Here is an 18,643-nt window from a genome sequence, read left to right as displayed (position 1 = left end):
AGTTAAGGCTCACCCAGAGTGAAAGGCGAGCGGCAGCGCTGCCTGTGCGGGGGGGCGTAGAGGAGGGCGAGCGAGCCGGGCACAAACTTCACGCACGCACGCGAGTGAGCGCTTGAAAATCTCCCGGAGACAGAGCTGCCTCAGGGGGATGAAGCGTTTTTAAAAAAGAAAACGAAGAAAATAAAAATGTAATAAAACATGTCCCCTCATGTGACTCTGTCATATGCACAGGGACATGTTATTAATTACATTTTATAACTTTTATTTTATTTTTATTTGCTTTTGGAAACCTCATCAGTGGATGTGGTTTCCAAAAAGGTGCAAAGACTTGGATGGGCAGCAAAAAAATTAAGTTAATTGATTATTTAATGGCCTTAACAGGCCTTTTAATTGTCGGTGTGCACACTGCCGACTCCGGCACGCGCCCTCCAACCGAACTATCGTCGGCATGCTCAGCTGATATCAACACACATCATTTCACGCTCCAGCAAGTCAGGCGCGCCCCCACCCACCGAGCGAAAATTTCTGCCCCATGTCTTCAGAGGATTAATCTGGGTCTTCAGATTACTAGTCCAGGAACATTACTGCTATTCCATCACTAAGTCCTTCATATGAATATAGTGAAAAGCTGAGGTCTCCAAATCCCCTGGTCAGGTCCTATCAATTGAAGTAGATACCCATTATCCTAACTATTTTACTTCCAACTCAATTCCATACCGAATTCAATAGGTTGCCTGCAACTCCATGTGCCTTCATTTTTATTAGCTGTCTCTTCTGTGGAAACTTATTGAAGCGTTCTGGATGTCCATAGAAGTCACAGACACCTCCTTATTGACCACATGAGTTACCTCCAAAACCTTAACCAGGTTAGGCAGATAGGGCTTACCTTTTGCAAATCTGTGCTTAGTGTCTTTAATCATTTCATGTTTGGCCAAGTTACTCTGTCCCTATTTGCCACTGTCTCACTGTAAAGAATTGCTATGTGACAATGCACTATTCAAAACTATTTGCAGAGACAAAGCACAAAAATAATTACAAACTACTTTTGTATATTTGGCAGGCAAGAAATCATGCTTTTACCACAAATCAAAATATAATTGGACATCTCCGTAATTTGTTTTGAATATTTTGCTATAAGTGTGCCATAGTTTTATGATGAAAGGCCAGGAGCATTTGACCAGTTTGTTTCCTAACTAATTGATTACTTTTGCAAATATATCAAATTAAATTTTCACTCGTTTCTGTCCAACATGAAAATTGATCAAATAACAGGACGAATCTTCCAAGGGGTGGCAATCACTGTTAAATTGCCACTCTGCTCCCTTTTTTTACACTAAGATGGATCTCCACATTTCTGGCCCAGGCTTCTGTCCCGTGCCTTTTCAGAAGTGCAGGAAGTACCTGTTTTGGGAGCCCTCCTTCAAAGTGCACGCCCGATCGGGCATGAAATCGCACGAGATGACGTTGGGCAAACATCCCAACATCATCCCACACTCACGCGATATTTCAGTCGCCAGGCACCACAGAAGTCGGAAGCACACCTGCTGACAATTAAGAGGGCAATTAAGCTACTAACAGCACAATTGTCTGTCGTTTTACGTAGCCCATCCAACCTTACGGTTGGCGGACAGGCGAATCGGCCAGGCGGCCTTTACATTTTTCAGCAAGCCTCATCCAAGGACGGGATGAGGTTTCCGTTATTAAATAAAATAAAAATAGAAATCTGTGGACAGCATTTTTATAATCTATATGTTCAGGTGCCTGACTGTGATGCTTGGACATGTTTTCCTGATTTTAAAAACTTTATTTCCTGGGTTTCGGGTCTTCAACTCTCTGAGGCAGCTCTCTGCCTTCAGGGAGCTTTCTCTCAGCGCTCGCCCGCGCCCACGTTGACGTCACCACCCACCCTCTTTCTGCCCCCACCCCAGCAGCACTGAACTTTACAGCATGTGCTTCACACTGGCTGGCTGTTAATTGGCCAGCGTGAAATCGTGGTCGGAGGCTGATCGCAGTCAGCAGTCCGTTTCCTGACCGCTCCCAGGCCTGCCGATCACGCCTACACACCGAGCTGAAAATTCAGGCCATTGTTTCTATCAATATAACATTTCCTGGTTAACTATCCAAGTAAGTGAGTTGAAACTGTCCAAAGTCTTCGACTCCAACTCAGAACTGAAGGCTTTCTCGTAGGATCCCTGGGAGCTGGGAAATTGCCCATCGGAAGTTGAAACTTCCCAGGCAATTCCCGCTGTGATCTTGCATTGGGACTTCCGAGGAGTGCTCTAGCACATCTTTTAGGGTCGTTTGGTCTCTGACCATCCAGAGGCGGGAAGATTTTTTTTTATTATTCATTCATGGGGTGTGGGCTTCTCTGGCTGGGACAGCATTTATTGCCCATCCCTAATTGCCCTTGAGAAGGTGGTGGTGAGCTGCTTTCTGGAACCACTGCAGTCCATATGGTGTAGGAACACCCACTGTGCTGTTAGGAAGGGAGTTCCAGCAACAATGAAGGAACAGTGATATATTTCCAAGTCAGGATGGTGAGTGGCTTGGAGGAGAACTTCCAGGTGGTGGAGTTCCCATCTATCTGCTGCCCTTGTTCTTCTAGATGGTAGTGGTTGTGGGTTTGGAAGGTGCTGTCAAAGGAGCCTTGGTGAATTTCTGCAGTACACCTTGTAGATAATATACACTGCTGCTACTGTGCGTCAGTGGTGGAGGGAATGTTTGTGAATGTGGTGCCAATCAAGCGGGCTGCTTTGTCCTAGATGGTGTCAAGCTTCTTGAGTATTGTGGGAGCTTCACTCATCCAGGCAAGTGGGGAGTATTCCATCACACTCCTGACTTGTGCCTTGTAGATGGTGGACAGGCTTTGGAGAGTCAGGAGGTGGGTTACTAGTCGCACGATTCCTAGCCTCAGACCTGCTCTTGCAGCCACAGTATTTATATGGCTAGTCCAGTTCAGTTTCTGGTCAATGGTAACCCCCAAGACGTTGATAGTGGGCGATTCAGTGATGGTAATGCCATGGAACATCAAGGGGCCATCGTTGGATTCTCTCATGTTGGAAATAGTCATTGACTGGCACTTGCGTGGCATGAATGTTACTTGCCACTTGTCAGCCCAAGCTTAGATATTGTCCAGGTCTTGCTGCATTTGGACATGGACTGCTTCAGTATCTGAGGAATCGCGAATGGTGCTGAATATTGTGCAATCATCAGCAAACCTCCCCACTTCTGACCTTTTCTTGGAAGAAAGGTAACTGATGAAGCAGCTGAAGATGGTTGGGCTGAGGACACTACCCTGAGAAGCTCCTGCGGTCATGTCCTGGAGCTCAGATGACTGACCTCCAAAAATCACAACCATCTTCCTTTGTGCTAGGTGTGACTCCAGCCAACGGAGAGTTTTCCCCTTGATTCCCTTCGACTCCTGTTTTGCTAGGGCTCCTTGATGCTAGATGCAGCCTTGAAGTCAAGGGCAGTCACTCTCACCTCACCTCAGGAGTTCAGCTCTTTTGTCCATGTTTGAACCAAGGCTGACATGAGGTCAGGAGCTGAGTGGCCCTGGCGGAACCCAAACTGGGTGTCAGCAGGTTATTACAAAACAAATGCCGCTTGATAGCACTGTTGATGACCCCTTCCATTACTTTACTGATGATCGAGAGTAGGCTGATGGGCTGGTAATTGGCCAGGTTGGATTTGTCCTGCTTTTTGTGTACAGGACATACCTGGGCAATTTTCTACATAGCTGGGTAGAAACCAGTGCTGTAGCTGTACTGGAATAGCATGGCTAAGGGCACGGTAAGTTCTGGAGAACAAGTTTTCAGTACTATTGCCGAAATATTGTCAGGGCCCATAGCCTTTGCAGTATCCAGTGCCTTCAGCTGTTTTTTGATATCATGTGCAGTGAATCGCCTTGGCTGGAGACTGGCACCTGTGATGCTGGGGACCTCCGAAGGAGGCCGAGATGGATAATCCACTTAGCACTTCTGGCTGAAGATTGTAGCAAATGCTTCAGCCTTATCTTTTGCACTGATGTGCTTGTCTCCTGCATCATTGAGGATGCGGATATTTGTGGAGTCTATCGTTTGCTGCTAACACAAGTTGTTCTATGTTATAGCTTCACCAGGTTGACACCTCATTTTTAGGTATGCTCCTGGCATGCCCTCCTGCATTCTTCATTGAACCAGGGTTGATGCCCTGGCTTGTTGGTAATGATAGAGTGGGGGATATGCCAGGCTGTGTTACAGATTGTGTTCGAGTACAATTCTGCTGCTGCTGATGGCCCACAGCGCCTCATGGATGCCCAGTCTTGAATTGCTAGATCTGTTTGAACTCTATCCCATTTAGCACAGTGGTAGTGCCACATAACCCTGGAGGGTATCCTCAATGTGGGTCTCTACAACGACTGTGCGGTGGTCACCTCTGTCACGGACAAATTCATCTGCGGCAGGTAGGTGAGGATGAGGTCAAGTATGTTTTTCCCACTTTTTGGTTCCCTCACCACCTGCCGCATTCAGTCAGTAGTGGTGCTACCGAGCCATTCTTGGTGATGGACATTGAAGTCCCCCATCCAGAGTACATTCTGCAGCCTTGCCACCCTGTTCATTAGCTGAGGGAGGGCAGTACATGATATCAGCAGGAGATTTCCTTGCCCATGTTTGACCTGATGCCATGAGACTTCATGGGGTCCAGAGTCAATGTTGGGGACTCCCTTCTGACTGTATACCACTGTGCCACAGCTCTGCTGGGTCTGTCCCTGCCAGTGGGACAGGACATGCCCAGGAATGGTGATGGTGGAGTCTGGGATTTTATCTGTAAGGTATGAATCCATGAGGATGGCTATGTCAGGCTGTTGCTGACAGAGTCTGACAGCTCTCCCAATTTTGGCACTAGCCCCCAGCTGTTGCCATTTCCGACGCCTGGGTCAATGTCCGATCTCCTTCCTTTTTTGTGATTTTGTTACATTTCAGAGGGGGAATGGGGGTCTGGAGTCACATGTAGACTTTTAATTCCAGATTTTTGTTCAGAGATTCCACCATCTGCCGTGGTGGGATTCGAACCCAATCCCCCAGGGCATTACCTTGGGTCTCTGCATTACTCGTAACAGTAGACAATACCACGATGCCATCACCGAGCCAAATATTCACAAATATGAATTAATCATTGGAAAATAAGGCAGCATCAATAGATAAAGCAGCTGTTGTAATCAAATGTCAAGAGTGGAACTTTATTTAAATTAAAATTGGTCAGCCATTGACAGAATTAATTTCACTAATTAATTGATATTTATGGCAACCATCATTGGGTTTGACATAAAAAATTATTAACATTTTAATGAATGTTTCTAAAGTTACTGCATTGTTTATTAGATGTTATAAAGCCACTATTGTAGGCTCCACTTGAATTTTAACAGGTATGTTCTTTTAATTTAATTTGTATCATTAACGTTTATAAGAAAAATGAGTTGGGGGCCTAGCTCGATTATGAAAAGACATGCCAGCTTCCATTGACTCCATTGGAGTTCTGCTGATTTCTCAGATAGTGGTAGAGATTCATTAAAACTATAATTTATTCCAGTCATTATGGTTAACATAAAAAGGGTATCGATTGGTACTTTCACTGTGTTATAATTGAGGATGGAATTAGTAAGATGGATAATGGGAACCCAGTGGATGCAGTGTATTTGCATTTTCAAAAGGCATTTGAAAAGGTACCACACAAGAGATCACACAAAATTATGACTCATGGGGTTGGGGTTAATATATTTGCAAGGATTGAGGAATGGTTGATGGATAGAAAATAAAGATTAGGAATAAACAATACAATGTTGGGGTTGCTAGGCTGTAAATAATGAGATCATCACAATCACAAGGATCATTACAATCTATATCATTACCCAGATGAGGGAAATGAGTGTGACATTCAATTTTGCTGAGGATACAAAGTTAAGACATGAAGAGGCTGCATAAGGGATATAGACAGGTTTGATGAGTGGGCAGGAACGTGGCAGGTGGAATACAATATGACGAAGTGCCAAGTTGCCCAATTTGGTAGGAAAAATAAGCAAGCAGAATATGTTTGAATGGTAATAAATTGGGAAATGTTTGCATTGAAAAGAACCTGGGTGTCCTTGTACATGAGTCACAGAAAGTTAACATGCAGGTATAGCAAGCAATTAAGAAGGAAAATGGAATGTTAGATAAAAACAAAAAAATGCTGGAAATACTCAGCAGGTCAGGGGCCATCTGTGGGGAGAAACAGAGTTAACGTTTCAGGTCGATGAGACGTCATCAGAACAAATGGAATGTTAGCTTTTGTTACAAAGGGATCGGAGTATAAGAGTAAAAAAGTCTAACAACAATTATACAGGCCATATCTGGAGTGCATGCAATAATCACCTCCTTAAGGAAGGAGATAATTGCCTTTGAGGAAGTACAATCAAGGTTCACTAGACTAGTTCCTGGGATGAGAAGATTGTCCAGTGAGGAGAGATTGAAGTGACTGGGCCTATATTCCCTGGAGTTTAGATAAATGAGAGATGATCTAACTGAAACATATAACATTCTTAAGGGGCTTGCCAGGGTAGTTGCTGAAAATATGTTTCCCCTAGCTGGAGCATTTATAACATGGGGTAACAGTCTCAGAATAAGGGGTTGGCCATTTAGGAATGAGATAAGGACAAAGTTATTGATTCAAAGGGCAGGATTTTATGTGACCCCCCAGCAGTAGTGTTTCCGCTGGGGAGGTACACATAAATTAGGTCCAGTGGGTAGCCCGCCACCTTCCCGTCCATCCCCAAGCTGGCCCCATAATACATTCGGTGGGGTGGACAGGTGCTGAAATCGGCAGCCTGCCCGCCATATGTAAATAAATAATTAAAGGTCAATTAGGTTTGTTAGCAAGCCTATTGACCTAGATTATACGCTGCCCTTGTCATAATACGGCTGGTGTAGCAGGCAGGCAGGAGTGGGCAGGCCGAACCTTATGGCCTACATGAAAAAGCCAGGAAGGAAGGGGCACCTCATTCGGGGGCTGCTCTTTGTGCATCGGGGGAGACCCCAAAAATGTCACAGCCAAATTCCTTCTTCGCTACCTACCCTCCAAAACCCAGCCCCACCCCCTCGCTGGGCTCTAGGATTCCTCCATGCCCTGAAACCTTGGGGCTGACCTTTTTGGGTCAGCCACATCCATCTTCTTTGTGCTCCTTCCTGCAGTCCTGGCAACTCCCACTACTGAGCACTGGTGCTGCTGGAGCTGCTGGCCAATCTCATTGGCTGGAAGTTCCTGAGGACAGGACTTCCACTGAGGGGCGGAGTCCCACTCTCAGACAACTTGGGCCACCCCAGCATGTTATGGCTGCAGTCATGTTGGCTTCCATAAAATGAAGCCTAAAGGGTTATGAATCTTTAGCATTCTCTACTACTATGAAGAGTTGTGGCTGCTCAGTCATTGAGTTTATTCGAGACAGAGTTGAATAGATTTTTGAGTACTAAGGGAATTAAGGGATATGGGGAAGTTGGGGGAGAAGATCAGCCATGATCTTATTAAATAGCTTAGCAGGCTCGAGGGGCCAAATGGCTTACTCCAGCTTCTATTTCTTATGTTTGTATGCTCTTAAAAACATTTAGAAAGCAAATATTTTAACTGCGTTATTAATGTTATTTTAACATTTTAGAACAATGGTCACAAATGCTTTAAATGTAGCAGCAGAATTTAGTACAAAACTAAAATAAAACACATCAGAAAGACTACACTTTAGTCCCGTCCAAGTTACCACCAAGAAAAAGAGTGCAGAATGCAACTATTCAAATTGCTACAAGAGCCATGTAGCTGTAATTTCTGACAACAGCACCATTGTACATTTAGCCATGAATGACAACTAATTATAACCGGTTGATTTTTAAACTTTGTGACATGTAGACATTCCCTATACAATTACAACATTGACAACTTTGGCACCTGTAATATCACTATTGTTCCTGCATTGTCATACACATCTTGTTGCAGTTTGGCATGTGACATCCAGCCATTGCTACCATCAGCCAGGTGCCCACCAGAATAATTCTAATTCAATTATGCTGGCTAGTCTGTGACTATTTGATAGTGCTGCATTTTTTTAAATGAGAAAATTTTAACTTTATTCTTAAGAATAAAGGTTAAAGATAGACAGTTGTACTTGTGCAGAACCTGGTGTCAACAGACACTGTACAACATAACAAGTAAACTTTGAAATGCAGAAAAAAAATAAAGCTATAAATTTTGTTGTTCCTTCAAAATGGGGGAGATGTCACTAGTAGGAAGATCTGAACCTATCTGCAGGTATTGTTATGATATGGTGGGCAGTATTTGCCAGGCTGACCAAATCCCAAAGGGAATCTTGCCAAGCTATCACAATGATTTTGCAATTTTGTATTTATCACGAGAAGGTTTCTGCACTGAAGTCAAAAGTAAAGAGTCTACTACCACCTTTGGAGATTTACAGTTACACAGTTAAACTTAGTCTTAGAACAGTTCCCAAAAGATTTATACATAACTAGACTCCCAACTACACATCCCTTTCAGGCGACAGTTCAAATAGATTCTTAATCTATGAAACATCCAGCATTATTATCACAAACACACTGTTTCTATAAGGGAGGTGTTCCATAGCTTCTCTCGCCCTCTTACTTGCCAATGGAATTCCAATGCTTTTAACAAAACCTTGCTCTCTAGAACAAGCAAACACTGCTCTGGGGTGGCTAGAGGCTGCTTTTCCACAGATCTGTTTCACACAGCCCACCTTTCAAGATCTCACATGACCACTCCCCATACAGCTTTCCATCTTTCTTTCAATATATTTTCTCCCTTTTGATATGTAAATCTAATTGTTTCACCCTTTCTTTGGAAGTTATTTTTCCCAGAATATAAAAATTCTGCCCTTATGGCCAGCACTTTTGAAAAAGATAAGCTTAAGAACTTTGCCTGATCTATTTTTCCAGTTGTAATACATCTTATCATGTCCCTCTGAAATTTAAACAACCTCTCAACTTATCTACAAATGCAAATGTTAGCTCTAACCTATTTACATATCTTACTTAGCTCATCCATTTTCATTTCAAAATGCCTGATTTTTGCACTTAACCCGTTTGATGATCAAACCTTGCAGACTGATCACCTTTAGTTTTTAATTAGCCACACACAAACATACAGCTCCCACAAGCCTGCTTTAGAGTATCCCACTGCAATATTAGGAAAAAATAATATTCCCTTTACAGCATGCAACACCTGAAATGATCAGCCCATTTGCAATCTATTGGCTGTAATATTTTAGGGTACGATAAATCACTACTTAAATGCAAGTTCGTTCCTTAACAAAGACAGAATGTACTGGAAAGGAACTCAGCAGGTCTGGCAGCATCTGTGGAGCGAGAAATAGAGCTAGGGCAGAATTTTTAGCTCAGCGGACAGGCACATGCCCGACCCGATCCGCCGTGAAACCGTGTGAGCTGACATCAGGCGAGTGTCCTGATGTCATCCCGCGCTCATGCGATATTTCAGTCGGCGTGTGGGTGCAAAAGTTGGAAGTGCGCCCACCGACAATTAAGAGGGCAATTAAGCCCATTGATGGAGCAATTGACTCCAACTTTTCATGGTCTATCCAACCTTACGGTCTGGCAAATTGGCCAGGCAGCCTTTACATTTTTCATGAAACCTCATCCACGGGTGGGGTGAGGTTTCTGTGATGAAATAAAATATAAATAAATTTCTGTGGACAGCATTTTCAGTAGCTAAATGTTCAGGTGATTTATTATGATGCATGGACACTTTCTTTCAGCTTCTGAAACCTTTAATTTTTGTTTTTTCAGGTCTTCAGCTCCCTGAGGCACCTCTCTGCCTTCAGGGAGCTTTCTCTCAGCACTGGCCCGCGCCCACATTGACATCAGTGCCAGCCCTCTTCCCGCCTCCACCCCAGCAGCGCTGAGCTTCTCAGCGTGCGTTTCACGCTGGCTGGCCAATATGAAATTGCGGTCGGGGGCCAATCACGGTTGGCAGTCTGCTCCCCCCAGCATGTTGATCAGGCCCGCCTGCCGAAAGAATTCAAGCCTTAATGTTTTTGAGTACAATATGACTTTTCTCCAGAACTGAAGAGAGGTAGAAATACGAAGGGTTCTATGCTGTTGAAAAAGGGGGAAAGGTCAGTGGAACAAAAGGGAAGGTCAGGGATAGGTCAGAGATTAAATAACAAAGATGTCATGGAAAAAAACGCAAGGGAATGATAATAGTAAAGAAAAAAAGCATGGCTCCAGAGTAAGTGTTAATGGCAGAATAAAGGACAGCTCTATCTGAAAGCAAAGGCATCAAAACAAGGGCCAGAATTTTACAGCCCCATTGCGGTGGGGACAGGGCCATAAAATGCGGCGAGCCATTCTAAACTGCGGCGAGCCATTCTAAACCGCATCGACTTTGGCAAGAATGTAAAATCCTGCTGCCATAAAATTCCACTCAAGCTATGTGAAGGTGAGAGAAGGGTAGAAATTGGAAGCAGAATTGCTGAATTTTTCCAGTTTCAGATGAGCGTAGGAAGCAGAATTGATATATTCTTTGATGGACTGGAAAAAGGAGTGTGGGGTGGGGGCCTGAGTAAGATTGGAACAAGTAAAGTTCCACATACCTCACCAAAAAGCCAGGCATAACTACGGCCCATGTGAGTACCCATAACAACACCTTTTATATGGAGGAAGTGACACAAGTCAAAGGAGAAATTGTTCAATGAGAGAACTGGTTCAGCCAAGCCGAGGAGGGCGGTGGTGGATGGAGGCTGTTCAAGTCTCTGTTCAAGGAAGAAGTGGAGAGAACCTCAGACCATCCTGATGAGAAGTGGTGGCATAGAGAGATTGGACGCCCATAGTGAAGAGGAGGTGGTTAGGGCCAGAAAACTGGAAATTGTTTTGGTCCATTGAATCTACACTTGTTCTTTCGACAAGCAAACCAGTTCGGCCCACTACCCCACTCTTTCCCTATATTGCTTCAATTTGTTTTCTCCTTCAAGTAATTATCCAATTCCTTTTTAAGGTTATTATTGCATCTGTGGGAGCTGGTTAGCTCAGTTAGCTAAATGGCAAACTTATGGTTCAGAATAACTCCAGCAGCACAGGTTTGATTCCCGTTCTGGCTAAAGTAGGCTTGGGGCCTGCCTTCTCACCCTGCTCCTGAGAGTAGAGATAATGGCAAGCTACTACTGACAAAAAACTGCCAAGAATAATGACTTAGCAAGAAGAGGCATCAGCAGACAGTGAGCCAAAGGCCTGACTTCTGGCAGAGCATACATAAGGAAGGATTGAATCTGTATCTAACAGGCAGTACCTTCAAAATCCTAGCCACTCGTTGCATAATAAAGTCTTTTCCCAATCACCTTAAATCTGGGCTCCTTGCTATCAATGCTTCAGCCATTGCAAATTGTTTCTTTTTATTTACTCTAGCTAAACACTTCATAAGCTTATACATGTCTATCAAATCTCCTCTTAGCCTTCTGTATTCTAAGGGAAGAACCACAGCTGCTCCAGTCCATCAATGTAACTGTAATCCCTATTCTAGTAAATCTCTTCTGTATCCGTTCCAAAGTCTTTATGTCCTTATATGCACAGAAGTGGACACAATACTCCAGTTGGGGCTGAACATGTGTTTCATATAGCTTTAGTAAAACTTCCTGACTTTTGCCTCCATTTATCCCATATGCTCCATGAACTGCTATGTTAGCCTTTCCTGCCATCTTCAATGATTTGTGCACAAACACCCCCAGGTCTCTCTGTTCTTGCGTCTTTTCTCATGTTTTGTATAAAAATGTATCACCTCATATTTTTGTATATTGAATTTCAGCTACCTCATACCTGCCTATTCCACCAGCCTGTCTATGCCCTTTTGATTTATTACACTTCAAAGTTTTGTGTCATCTGCAAATTTCAAAATTATGTCCTGGGTCCCAAGTCCAAGTCATTAATGTATATCAAAGATGACAGTGGTCCTAGTATTGAACCTTGGGGAACTCCACTGTATACATCCCTCCAGTCTGAAAGCAGCCATTCACCACAAATCTATTTGTTATCCCTTAGTCAATTTTGTATCCATGCTGTCCCTTTTATCCTAAAGGCTTCAATTTTCCAAACAAGCCTAATGTGTAGTATTTTATCAGACATCTTTTGAAAGTCTATGCACACAACATCAACTGCACTGTGCTCATCCACCTTCTCTGTTACCTCAACAAAAAAACTCAATCAAGTTAGTCAAATATGATTTGCCTTTAACAAATCCCTGCCTGCTTTCAGTCTATGCTTGTCCAAGTTAAGTTTCTCCTGTATGATTGAGTATTGTTTCCTCACTACTGAAGTTAAACAGACTGGCCTGCAAGTGCTAGGCTGACCCTTCTCCCCTTTTCTGAACAAGGGTACAACATTTATAATTCTCTAGTCCTTTGGTCCCACCCCTGTATTTAAGGAGGGTTGGGAGATTGTGACCAACATCTGGGAACTACTTCACTCAGCAATTTCAGATGCATCCTATCCAAATTGGATGACTGACCTACTTTAAGTACTGCCAGCCTTCCAGTTTCTCCTCTATTTTTATCTCATCCAGTATCCCAATAACCTCCTTGTTTATTATACTATTGTACTATGCGATTTTGTTGTGAAAGCTATACTTTATAGAGCCTATTGTCAAAACTCATGTTGTGGTTTGCAGCTCTACATGAATCCTGGCACCCTCCATTCAATTCATGCCTGGTACACCTACAGAGAGGCAGAAAGGAAGAATAAATGGACATGTGATCTATGAATTAAAAAAACTAATGGCCTAGATCCTCCAGTCTCCGGATGGTCAGAGACTGGATGTACCCCATAGGATGCACAACACGACTCCTCGGAAGTCCCAATGCAAGGACTCTGCAGGAATTGCTGGGGAAATATCAACTTCTGGTGGGCAATTCACTTGCATCCAGAACCTTCCAAGAAAGTCTCCAACTCTGAGTTAGAGTTGGAGGCTATGGAGGGTTCCAATTCAGTTACCTAGATAGTTACGCAGGAAATATTTGACAGGAAAGAAATGTCTTACTAGACAACTGACACCCGTCACCACCCCACCCCGGATTCTCCACTGAACCCCCACCCAACTCCCCCATGACCCTCCGATCCCCCATGACCCTCCAACTCCCACCCGACCTCTGACACCCCCTCGACCCTCCAATTCCACCACCTAGACCCGACCTGACCCGATCTCACCACCCTACACCACTCTGCCAGCTTACCTACTCTGCCACTCTACTCACCCTGCCACCTACTCACCCTGCCACTTACCACCATCACCCTACCCGCTCTGCCACCCTACCCAGCTGGAACCCTACCCACACTATCATCCTTCCAACCTACCCACTTACCTTACTCACACTAATTCACTAACGCACTGATAATCTACTTAAATAACTGAAAGCCTTTCCGTGTGTTTGTGAATGAAAACTTACCAAAATACTACAGCAAGTGCTGGAAAAAGGGGGCGTGGCTTGGCTTTCCCCGACGTTCCTGAACTATGAGAAAAGACTCTGAGAATATGTATGCTTCACATTTCTGAAGAGGCCCAGTTCGGATGTCTGGGCCAAAAACGCGTGTAAAAAAATTGGAGCGGAGTGGCAATCCAACGGCGAGTGCCACTCCTCGGAAGATTTGGCACAATGTAATTTTTTTTTTAAAGTGAAAGAGAACATCTACCAACAGTTATTTGCGATATAATTTCATCCCGGGAAGGGGAGTGCAAATTTCTGGAAGATATATTCCTCCAACCTACAGCCAGGCTATGTCCTGAGGTCCCAGCCCTTCTTTTTAAATAATTTTAGCCCAGATCTTCTGATCAGAATTGGAAACACTGGGTGGAATTTTCATCCCCTGTGGCTGCGTCAGCGGACGATATGGCGAGAAGGCCAAAAATTGGTTTCACGGTGTTGTGAAACCAGTTTGCAATCGTCTGCTCTGCCTGTCAATGGCGGGCCACGTTTCCCACGGTCAGACGTCAGGAACCTCACTGTAATACATCTGCATATCATTATAAGCCCAGCCCGCTAGAATCATCTCCCCACACTGGATCATCCGGACACGTTGGTGACGGGTTTCACAACAGCATATAAAATGTGTGCACTTGGCGAGCTGCACTTTGAGGGGAACTCAGAGGTGAGTGCACAGTAACATTGCGCAGGTCACCCGTTGGACCTCAAGGTTGAGGCGCCGTACATTCAAGCGAGGGCACAGGCAAGATGCTTATCCCTGGCTGGCTGACAGTGTGGGACCGGGGCAAAGGCAGCCCTGCAATTGAGGTGATTTGAGCACAGGAGCAAGGATGCACTGTGGCTGGTGGTAGTGCACAAGCACGTGATGGGTAGCAGGGAGGGATGCGGCCATGCATTAGGGAAACCTTGTAGAAAGTGACCATTCCTCTGTAGCTGAGAGATTTCAGATGTATCCACATTGACATGCTTGAAGTTGGGTCTCTAGCTTATCTGCCCACTCAAGCAATGCAGAGGCATGAAAGTGTCACTAAGTTCTCCAAAGCTTTTAATGCCTCGAGCACAGGTTGCAAACTAATGAGCATTTTAGTGGACTACAGAACAGTTGGACACCTGCGCACATTGTAAAATCTCCTTGCTAAAGCTGGCCATGGAGCAGTCACTAGTGGATGTGCTCACAGCCCCTTGCAATGACATCATCCTGGTTTGGACCAGTCTCTCCCTGGTTCAAGCTAACAGTGCAGCCTTGCAGTGTGGGTTAGGAGAATGCCTGCGCCTGAGCTGAGAGCACAGCATGCAGTCCAATGGGCAAAGCTGCCGCCAATCAGTCAGGTGGAGTTTCAGGCAGCCATGCAGCGCACTAAACTCTGGCCATCCAAGTGGTGGCCAGCACTCTCCATGATGCGTTAAGGGGCCTTTAAACTTAAGAGGCCCAGGACTGAGACACCTGCCTTTATCTTGTGCAGGAACCAAGGTTTCACATCTGAGTGACATGAACACTACTGATCAGAACAAGAAGCCATAGATAAGGAGACATTCTTGGGAGTTTATTTACAATAGTGAACATTATGTACAAATGAGTAACACCTGTGCCCACACGGTGCAACTACATCTTCTTAACCTTCCAAACCCTGCTGCTACATCTTGGTGCTCCCCCGACATCCACAGTGGTGGTGGAGGCAGCCTGCTGATTGCTGTGCCCTGTTTGTGATGATCTTGGCGGGCGTCCTCTGGATCGCCGAGATCTGAAGGGCCCTGGCCTGCTTTTGGGGTCCTGCTGTGTGGCAGTGGCACCTTCCTCAGCCTGTGGACCTGGAACTGCTGGGGTCACAGGAAGAGGCAATTCAGATGGATCAGACACTTGTGGAGTCACCTGGGTGGATGGCCCCGGGGTGTGCACCAGCTGATCCTCCTCCCTATGGCTGCCCGAGTGCCCCTGGCTGACTCCTTCAGCAGGAGGCGACGCTGGAGTGAGATCGAGCTGTCGAGCACCCCTCTTGTGTTGACACTGTTGGAAGCCAACTATGGCATCAGCGATGGGGTTGAGCGCAGCAGTGCAGGACCGATGTCCTGGACCAAGGTCTCCATGGCAGCTGCCAGCCTACCAGTGTTGACCTCACTGCATTGGCATGTGGCGTTATTACCTCAGACTGAAGGCAGATGGACTTCTCCATTGTACTTTGCAACCTGAGGATTGCAGCAGACATCCCTTCCTGATGTTCCCGAGCTCGCCTTTGCAGCTCCAGCAACAGTGACATGATCGAGTCCAGAGGCTCATCACCTGACTTAGACTCAGTAGATTTCTGGCCTCCAGCAGTTCTCCGAGTGCCGGAGATCTTGGAAGCCCATGCTGCTGCCTGCATGGTTGTGCTCACCAGATTGTGATCCCAAGCCTACTGTAAGGCTAGGTCCTTGCACTGGTGGAGGATGTGAGCACTGTGACGGGCCTTCAATGCAGGGGCCTTCAGATTCCTCTCCAGAGGTTGCTTCAGGGCTTGATTGGAGGCCCTGGGTCATGAACTCCGTTTCCCAGATGTGCCTGCGGAATCAAGGAGAGATAATTAGTGCATGTCAGGGGACTATGGAACAGGATCCTCACTTAGTAGAGCAGCGTCGACCTCACCGTCAGCACAGGAATGGTCCAGATTGTCGCCGGCCAGCTGGATGACTCTATTTTCAAAGTCCGTGAGAACCTTGATTTCAGGCATTCCTCTACCAGTCTGCGACCTCTCCCTCTTGTTGAGTGCCAGCTTGTCCTGCATGAATTGAGATGGGGATAGTGGAAGAAGGATACCTGCCAGGCCAGATGATAAGTATGTCTGGCATGTGTGGGTAGTGAGTGGTCCCATAGATGGGTTGAGGACAATTAAGTTTTTAAAAATTCTTTGATGGGATGTGGGGGTCACTGGCAAGGTCAGCCTTTGTTGCCCATCCCTGTTTGCCCATGAACTGAGTGTCTTGCTTGGCCATTTCAGAGGACAGTTAAGAGTCAACCACATTGCTGTGGGTCTGGAGTCACATGTAGCCCAGGTCAGGTAAGGACGGCAGATATCCTTCCCTGAAGGACATTAGTGAACCAGATGGGTTTTTACAACAATCGTCAATGGTTCTGTGGTTATCATTAGACTTTTAGTTCCAGATTATTTATTGAATTCAAAGTCCACCACCTGCCGTGGCGAGATTTGAACCCAGGTCTCCAGAGCATTACCCTGGGTCTCTGTTACTACCACTATGCCACCTCTTCCATCTCTATTCATGCAGGTATGTGTGAGAGAATGAATGCTGATGTCCCTTGAACTGGCAATGAGTGAGATCCCTGTGGTTGGGTTTGTGAGTGTGTGAGTTGAGAGTGATGAGGAGAGTGACTTGCCCTGGCAGAACGGAGGATATCATTCATCCTTTTTTGGCATTGTAGGGCATTGTCTCTGACCAGCGCTGCTGGATTAGTGATGTTGCTGCCCCTCCCTGCCAGAGCAGGGGTAGAGGACATCATGGCGGGCCTCCACTGCATCCAAAAGGCCCTCGAGGGTCATGTCATTAAAGCAGGGGCTGCAGTCTTCTTGCCCTTTGGGGCCATGTCATCCTGGTCTGGAAGCACTGAGAGGTTTTCACGCGGCTGCACTTTAAATATGGCGCCTGGTATGATGGAGCAGTGAGCTGATGGTGTGGCGGATGAATGAGAGCCCGCCCGCCATCGAAATGGCATGTTTCCCAGGATTGCATGAATAATGAGGTGGGATTAGGAATGATACGGTATGAAAAGCTGCCATTGCGGCCGGCAGGTAAAATGATCTTTTTCTTACCCTCTACCGTGCAAATCTGAGATGATCCTGCCCAGTATTTCTGGCCCTAATCAGACAAAAAAATGCACACTTACCTTCCCCTGATTTTTCTGAGAGATCTTCCGATGGAGGATCCTTCACATCCAACGCAGTCCAGCAAGTCTCCTAGTGCGCAGCACAGAGAATCCATGCAGAAGCCACGTCCCCTTTTTATGGCACTAGCTGCCATATTCCGGGAAGTAAAGAGTTTAAATGTCCCAAAGCTGCTCTGAAAACAGCTACAGAGAAAAGCTAAGTGTGTAAAGTAAGTGGGTAAGAAGGAAAGGGTGTGTAAGGTAAGTGGGTATGGGGTAGGCTGGGTAAGGGGATAGTGTGGCAGGGAGGTGGGTAGGGTGGGAGGTGAGTGAGATGGGCAAGGTGGTTAGGGTGGCTAGTGGGTAGGTGGGTGAGGTCGGTGAGCTGGGTAGGGTAGCAGGTGGGTAGGGGCAGCTGGCTGAGGTGGGTATGTAGGTGAGGTGGGTAGGGTGGCTGGTGGGTAGGGGCAGTTGGCTGAGGTGGGTATGTAGGTGAGGTGGGTAGGGTGGCTGGTTGATGAGTTGGTCGGGAGGGTTGGGAGTCTGGTCGGGGGTTAGTCAGGTCTGGTCGGGGGGGAGTCGGGATGGTCAGTGTGAATGATTGAGGTGTCGGTTATAGAGTTACCCAGCAGTTAGACTAGGGACGGGATTTTCCCTTCATCAGGTGGGCACAGACTGGGAATGATGCAAAACGGACCGCCGCCCGCGATAGGTCTCCGACCGCAATGTCACGCTGGCTGGCCAATTAACAGCCCGCCAGTATGAAACGCGCACTGAGAGCCTCAGCATTACCGGGGCAGAGGCAGGGACGGGGGCGGGAGGAGTGCGAGCGCTGAAGGGGATGCGCTCACTGAAAGCTCCTTGAAGGCGCAGAGCTGCCTCAGGAAGCTGAAGATTTTTAACATTAAAAATAAAGATTCTACAAATAATATGAACATGTCTCCACATATGACTCAGTCACATGAAGAGGGACATATTAAAAATGCTTTTTTAACATTTTTATTGTTTTCTTATTTACTGTTGGAAACCTCATCCCGCTTGTGGATGAGGTTTCGCAAAAGATGCAAAGGCCACCTGGCATATTCCCCCACCGTAAGGTTGGACGGACAGTGAAAAATTCTACTAAATTGCTTGCTTAAGGGCCTTACTAGCCCACTTAATTGTCGGTGAGCACACTGCCGACTCCTGCGCATGCCTGCCGACCGAAATATCGCGCGAGTGCACGATGACGTCGGGACGCTCGCCCGACATCATTGCGCACTATTTTACTC

This window comes from Cetorhinus maximus, chromosome 22 (assembly GCF_964194155.1).
Source record: "Cetorhinus maximus chromosome 22, sCetMax3.hap1.1, whole genome shotgun sequence".
NCBI lineage: Eukaryota > Metazoa > Chordata > Chondrichthyes > Lamniformes > Cetorhinidae > Cetorhinus > Cetorhinus maximus.
This window is presented reverse-complemented; position numbering follows the sequence as displayed.